We start from the raw sequence: 8,646 nt of genomic DNA on the forward strand, positions 1-8,646 counted from the left end.
TTTTTACTTTTTATTGCTTTTAATTTATTAGTGTGTAACAATTTTACAATAAGCAAACATGATATTGTGTTTATATTCCAGCTCAACCAACAATTGACTTTTGAGGTCTCCATTGATATTTTAAGGGTTTAAAAAATTATATATTGGCAAATATTCATACTGAGGACTGAGATGCAAGTGCTTTTCAGACCTTACAAAAAAACTTTATTGATTCATTCCCCTCTTTCACTCTCAAACCCACACAAACACACAAATACACACAAACCACACATAAAGCTGTAAAGTCCAGTTGCCCCTAAGCCCTATCCCTATGGACAACAAAACAAACCTTTTCCCTTTTTTGTTGCACTTCAAGTTGAGGAAGGCCTACTTCCTATTTCCTCCATACTTTTCATGCCACCCCCCTTGAACACACATTCACACACCCACCAGCACTGCCACCCCACCCTGCTCAATTAACACTGCAGGTCCACGGGTGTGAATTATTTAGCGATGAATTATTAATAAATAATAACAAAGGGGCTCCGGGGAGATGCTGCCCGGTCAATTAGGAGAGAAGGGAAAAGTGAAGGCGAGCAGCGGGGGGTTGGACGCAGGGGATCTGCAGCTGATCTGATCTGCGCCTCATCATTATCGCCGCCCGTCAGACACAATTACCTTGGCTCGGCACTCCCCGGCACTTCAAACAACAGCCCGTCCCTCTGACTCTGACAGCCCTCTACTTTCTACTGCCTCTGCTCAGCCAACACATGCACATCCTCCAACTATCTGGGATATTAATCATATACTGTAACATGGCCACAAAAAAACAACTTTCTGACTGGCAGGTGAAATAATATGTCAGGAAGGACACCTCAAAACATGCAGCAGCTCAGATCAATAGTTCAACTACTATTATGGCTGTGTATTGTACAATGCACATAAAATGTATTCACCTGCTTGGATGTTTTGATGTTTTACTGATTTACAGCATTGCATAAGAGGGGATTTAATGTGGCATTTTTTACTCTGATCAACAGAATGTCAAAGTGGAGACATTGCTGTGAAATTCTAACTTAATTACATACATAAAATACATGTGTTTGCATAAGTATTAACCCCCTGTAATAGAAAATGAGCTGATCCAGCTAGGCCCCAGAAACATCATTGGTGCACCCAAGTGGAAGTCACATAACTATTTAAATGCTCCACCCCAAGATTGCCTACACTATGAAGATGTTTTGTGAAAAGGGTCCTTTTTTTCTGTTGATCAGTGACAAATAAAATACAAATACAATACTTATTTAATATTCTGCCTATCTTATTTAATACTAATTCAATGTCAAAACACAGTAAAATGTGAAAGCTTCTAAATGTGATAAGTACTATACACTAAACCACTGGTTCCCAACCTGGAGGTCTGGGACCCCACGGGGTCACTAAAGCTTAACAGAGTGCCAATAGCCCTCCTTGAATTTAAAGGGTGTAAGAAAACTTAAAAAAAAAAATAAAAAATTAACAAATATACTGGTCTTATATCTCAGCATTTCATTCATTACTGTAAAGAGATTCATATGATATTGTTATGAAGTCCGCAGTTAAGATGACCAGAGAGATAACAGAGCAATGACCAAGCGTCAGGGAGAGAAACACTAAGTTTGTCAAAAAAGAGGCCTATTAAGTATGTCTGATTGACATAAAAGAAAAAATACATAATACAGAGAATCTTGTAAAAAGTTCATGCACATATCAGGAAAACTCATCTCTGGTGTAATATTCATCTGAAATAATCTACTAAAGATTCATCCAAATCGCTCATTTTACACAAACCACATTCACAAAGTTATTGCACTCACTGTTCGGATAATGGTGCAGTTAAGCAGTTGTTCTGTACTGTTATTGTTATGCTTTGAATATAAAATGAGATATCCATAAAATATGTTACTTAGTGAGGGGTTATCAGTTTACTCAACAACACAAAAAGGGTCCCTATGGGACAAAGGTTGCAAACTACTGCATTACACTACAGTAAACTATAGCAACAACACTTCACCTGTCACACCAGTTAACTTCCAATGGTAAAATAAGACAAACTAAAGGCCAAAAAAGATTGACATGAATGACTGAACAATTGTAAAAAGTGGATGGTTGACTATCCAAATACCGTAGAAGAGAATGTTATAGAGCCATCTGATTGTGTAACTTTGAGCCGCTGAGTGAGGTACAGTACACTCTGAGTAAAAGTATCAGTTACATATGAAAAATATACAGTAGTTTCTGGATTTCACTCTACATGCGTCTTTCCGTCTAATTAACTCAAATGGATCTGACTTGTCATGGTTCATCTATAATTTTGCACAAGCCTTTGATATTCAGTCTGCAGATATTAAAAATTCAGGGTTAACGTGTCTCTAAGCCAGTGTGCCTCTGTGTGTGGAGGAGGAGCCTCGCAACACAGGGGTTTGGTTTGATGTGATATGCAGAACTGCAGGAAACTTTGGTGAAAATATTATCTTTTTCTTAAAAACTAGCAATAAACTGTAAATTAAATTGGTTTGAAATCATTTCATCCTTTGCTTCTAATGATAATGGGATATATATTTTGGCATTGAGCAATATGTGTATGTAATGTTGGTAAAATAATACTGTTTCGCACACACATTCACTTAGTCAGGGGGTATTTCAGACATTTTTAAATAGTTTTCAAACTGTTACTTACGCTTAAGACATTGGGAGCATCTGACTGTTTGATACCACAAGATGGTGCCAAATTTCCACAAAGTATATGCCTTAAAGAGAGCACACCGCTCTTGAATCCTTTACATGAATTTAAACGACAAAACCTTGATGAGGTACACTTAAGATTTTTGCAGTAGTGAAACAAAGTGATTCCTGTTTTTTTTAATTTATGAAATCAGTACCTCTATTGTAGTTGTACAGAGTTTATTTCTGTGTGGTATTATTGTGCATTATTGTTTTGTAATGCTAATCCAAGTACACAAGGGGGCAGCCTTTCTCTGCTCAACAAGATGGACAAATCAAAAGATGAGGAAAACTTATTAACTCACCCATCAGATCAGGTGGGTGAGGTGAGTCTGCTTGTTTAGTCAGTCAATCCCAGCCGCCATGTAGGTCAGCAGGTTCTCCAAGAGCCTCTAACTGAGCTGTAGACCTGTGGAACAAATATCATACTGTAAAATCCTCATCAAGTACAAGTCCACATTATAGTTTACTTTACTATTTACAGTCTTCTAAGTATAAAATACTGTATTTAAAGCAGCTAAAAGTAGTTTTAACTGGTTATAAAACATCACAATTTATTAGTGATGCCTCTACAGCCAACTACAGCAAGAAGATTTGTTATTTCCATATAGTTGTTTTTAAAAGCCTGTCCATGTTCTGATTCCCCTAAAAATCGGACAAAATGGTAACAGACAGGAAGAGCTTGTAAAATTTCCCAAGAAAAGTTTCTTAGTGAGTATACGTTAGCCAGTTAAAATGAATCAGGAGGAGAATTTTCTTTCGAGAATTTCTTTTTTTATTATATGTTGTTGTTGATACTGGGGCAGAATCAGCTAAGAGAAAAATAAATGAATTGACAAAAGAACAAAAAAAATAGAATTAAAAAAAGCTAAAATGGGCAGTGATAGAGCCTGGCATGAAAAGGAGTCACCCTTGGTCAGTCATTCAATAGACAGAGAGAATCGTGGGATTTGAGAGGATTTTAAACCAATCTTGAATTAGCCATCTTTTTCTTAGACAGGCATATAATATGATTTTATTAATGCCATATTTATGATGTAAATCGCAAGACATAGATTAATATCAATATGTGAGTTTCAGTAGGTGGCTAATACAAAGTTCACTTCATTTCACCATTGTCACATCACAGTTTGCTGATCTTAAACAGCTATAAATAGATACATTACCTCATTGCCATCAACACCTGTGTTTAAAAAAGAAATTTGTGTAAAAAAATAAGTTGCATCTTTCTTTCACCTGCTCCCAAAAGAAATTCATGTACTAGCTACATCAAGATCTTAGAAACACTATCACTTTTTTTTCTTCAGGGGTCGCCAAAATCAAAACAAAACAACAAAATCAACACAACTAATGTGGAAATAAAACTTGAATGAGAACATAAACACATCTAAGTCCACAGCTAAACCAGTTTTGGTGAGTTAGTGTTTTGTTATCACACACAGAATTATTGCATGCATCGCCACACTACTACACTAATTCACTTGCAGACGAATCTCTACAGAAGCAGATTTTGATTTTAAAGTGCACCTTCTCTCAGCGGCCTAAAGCACACAAGCCAAGTCATTAGAAAAAAGAAACTTGGTACACTTCCCATGAAGGACTTCATTAGGCAGGAGAGCTGAATGAGGGCTTACTCAGTCAGCTTGTGGCCAATATCAGAGGATAAATCTAGCAGGGGGTGACGGATAATAGCTGATTGGGGAAAAAAAAGAGCAGTAACTGGGCAGAAGATTTTTCTTACAATACACTGTTGTTTAATTAAGTTTATTGCACACACCAATGAGGTTACATTTTCTTTCTATAGTTTCTCAGTAAAAATGTTGAAAAAAATGTAAATTAAAAAAAAGAGAGACTTTTCAAAAAAAAAAAAAAACGGACTCCCTGTCAGAAGCATATTGATTGCATTGAGCCTCTCTGTCATCCGTCTTCTCTCTGGGAATTTTAATGACTTTTACCAATCATACAGGATCCAGTGCTGTGGCCTCTGTAGGCTATGGCATAAAGAAAGGAAGTCTGACAAATGAACAGCTGCTTTTATGAATAATGCTTCCTCTCCTTTGGATCTGTTTTATTATACAAGAGGTATTTTTTAGCCACGGGGGTTCAGAGAAAAGCTCATTTTGAGTAAAGATGCTCTCTAACGGGGATAAACATAAACACAGATCTACACAGTTACTTCCCATCACAATATACCTTCAAAACAACAGATGGTCCTGTCATATATTTTACAGATGATGAAAAATAACATAAATGTTCTCCACAGTAGATGCACTGACGTGTAGAAAGTGAGACATCTTTTTCAAGAGAGTGCTGATTAGGGGTGGGAATCACCAGGGGCCCTTCTATAGGTTATCACAATGTATGAGTCAAAACATGATATTATTGCAATTTTAAATGAGTTCAAATATAATGATTATTGTGATTTATTACCTATTTTCAACTGCAAACGATGTCCCCAAAGGAAACTTTTGTCAACATCTGTTTTATCTACTAAGATTAAGTTTGCAGTCTGTTTATCTCACGTCAGTCATTTTGATTGCAGCAAAACGATCTAGTGGACTGAAAAAGCAGTTGATTATATTATTCTAGTAGTTTAAATTACTTCTTAAAACCTATTTTTATAGACTTGCTTTTGTGTGATGTCACCTTTTTATTTTTAGTTCTTTTTAATTTTTTTTTATTTATTTTATTTTATTTTATTTGTGGTTTTATTGCTTTTATTGCTTCTGTTGTGTTGTTTTTGGTCTATATTCTTTGTATTATTTTATATTGACATTGACATTGCTGCTTTACCGTGTTTGTTAAAGCACTTTGTAAACTAAAGGTGCTATATAAATGAATGATTTATTATTATTATTATTAGTAGTAGTAGTAGTAGTAGTAGTAGTAGTAGTATTTAGTAGTAGTAGTGGTAGTAGTAGTAATATTTACAGTTCATATAATTTTTAAAAAATCAATATTTGGTGACCCAGTAACAATACAATATTGCTGTACCAAAATATTGTAAGGCTATGTTGTATCACCCCCTCCCCCACACACACGTCTTGTTTTGTTGGGTTTGAAGGTCAGTAGGTGAAAGGACGGTCAGACAGCATGTTGTCTGTTGAGATCTTATTAACCACGCTCAGCTTGCCAACTGCACAGCTTTTCTGTAAAATGCTTAAATATTAATGAGCAAACTGCTGTCAACAGACTCAGTCGTATTTTAAATGTGATTTTATAGACGGGCATTTTGTCCACCACATGATGGCTGGTCATTCTGTAGCATGAGCAAATTAATCATGGCTGCTATTGACCACACAGCTGACCTGAGGGTTTATTGATTAGTGTGGAAGCAAAGGACTAATAAGTTCACACCCCTGAATCATGGAAGGGTTTGTTTTGGGAAAAAGTCATCAGTCACACTAATTTAATATCTGCTGCATGCACTGACGCCCTATGCTAAAAAAACATAAACAAGTATATTTTAATTAAAGTTAAATGTGTACTATGTGATAATCAAAGAGAGAAGCTGAAGTTGCTTGAGCACTAAAATTACACACACATGCACAATTTACACATTTGCATTACACAAACATGCATTTACTTATGCAAAAATCATTTATTTAACTCAAATCTTTAAACTAAAATGCATATGGGTTTCCTGTGCACTGGTGTTTGTTTAACATCATTTCAGAGCTGAGCAATTTAGCTCCTTCACACAGAAATATGCATTTACCCAATGAACTCATCATTCTTTGCGTTAATTGCTTTAATATTAAAGACACACTCATCACTCTGTGCAAAAAATACGCTTTTCAGAACCAAGCTTTAAAAACTGTTGTACAATACTATAATTTTCTATTTTCATTAAGTTTATTTTTTAACCAAAACAGTAAAAATGACAAATTCCAAAGCAAAAGCCCAGATGACACCCAGAAATAATACCATGCATGTTTTATGCTTTGATGGCTGTGAGATCAAACACTGCAGCTTGGATGGGTTTCAATGGCACAATTTTTATACCTAACAGTATAAATGTAACAATTTTGTTTACACAGTTGAGCTGGAAATTCCAAGATTAAATAAAAGTGAAAAATCTTGCCAAAATGTATGCCATATGCATGAACACAGCCAAAATGATCAAAGAATGAAGAATTAAAAGTGCATAAAATGCACCAAACAGTCCCTAAGGTTAGGGTAAGGTCAGCCTAGTTCTTCTCCAAAGTACTAGTCTGAGGTCCAGAGCAAGGTTGGAAATTAGCACCAGCCAAATGCTGGTAAAATATGCAAGTGGCTGCTAAATTTGCTTCACTCATCAGCCACAAAAACAATGGTAGTCTTTAATGTGGCTGGTAGATTTTGGAGTCCACCAGCCACAGTGGCAAATAGACCAAAAAGTTAGTTTCCAACCCCAGTCTAGAGACCCAAAGGGGTCTTGGAGGAGGAGGATAGTTACATTTCTTGAGACAAAACCTTGGGAGATTATACATCATAATAATTACAATTTGAAATTTAGAAGTTGATAATCCCACTACAGCTGTTTTGAAAACAATACTTCATACTTGTTTGCTGTCTTACCAGGAGTTGAATGGGAGAACTGATACCAGTTTCTTCTTGTATGTCCATCTTCAGGTCATCTCGAAGTAACCACATATGTGACCTCAGCACGTAGAGACCCCTTCAGGCTTCTCAGCAGGAATCTAATGTTGGGAATACAAACATGTTTTTTTTACCCGTTATCAGCAGTGCATTGCATTTCTTCAGATATGTTCATGTTGCTCAGGTGTTTACAGTCTGCCCAGAATGACAGTCATGCATCTTTGTCCAGAAAGAAACCTGTGTTTAAATCCATTATTTATACAAACCCCATTTGAGTGATGTCACAAGTATTGTCACAAATTACTTCTGCTGCATAATAATAAGCATATCTATGTTATTGTTTTTTCAGTTAGTAATGGGTAATTTGTTACGTGTTTTGACTGATTTGTCCAACAATGCTTGTAAAACATCAGTTATGGACACTGCATCCAAAAAAAGTTACCCAACAGATATTAAAAGTGCAAATACATCAAATGGAAGGTTTTGTTTACAGTAAGAATTCATGAAAATTATGTAGTGAATATCTCTGGTGAAAACGTTATCCCAGGCCAGGTTTTTCTTCTGTTTGTCCTCACATATTGCTAGTGCGGTGCTGAACAACTCCAGGTTTTCTGACACCAACATTGAACAACAAGTAGTTTCAACCACATGAACTTATTGTTTCATTAGACATTAAGTATGTGCTCCCATATGCATGACAGCACACTTTCCTCATTACTAAATGTATTATTTGCTTATTCTTAACTGATGCAAACATGTACACATAATTCCACTTCAGGCAGCGGAAAAAGTCCAAGTCATTTTAGAACTGTCAAACAATATCCCACCACTGGACCATCAAAACTGTAGATCTCAACAGATAGCTGACCAAAAGAAAAATAAGCCAACTTACTAATGTGGTAAACTATAACCTAACACAAAGATGACATTAACCAGCATAAACCACAAAATGACAAAAAGTGACATTTGCGTTGTTCAAAAATCGCTTCCCCTCATAAAGTGACTGAAGGCTGTTACCTGTGAAGCTCCTCTAATGTACCAGAGTGCACAAAAAGCATAAAAACATAGCTTTTTTTAAATAACAGTGAAGGATCCCCCCACAGCCCCCAACACAGGTACTAGCTAACCTCACCTGTTGTTTAGCTAGCATATGTAAATCAAGAAGGAGAAAACTTTAGGCTACATTTTTACTACCAACAGATTATCCTAAATCCTACACACTCGACCTTTAGGTAAGATAAGAGTTTTTAACTCATCTAAAAGCTAATATAATTTAATTTCCTGCTCACTAGAGTGCTGCTTGGTGTTTCCATTGGTGGCTGG

The sequence above is a fragment of the Plectropomus leopardus genome, chromosome 4, assembly GCF_008729295.1.
Source record: "Plectropomus leopardus isolate mb chromosome 4, YSFRI_Pleo_2.0, whole genome shotgun sequence".
Classification (NCBI taxonomy): Eukaryota; Metazoa; Chordata; class Actinopteri; order Perciformes; family Serranidae; genus Plectropomus; species Plectropomus leopardus.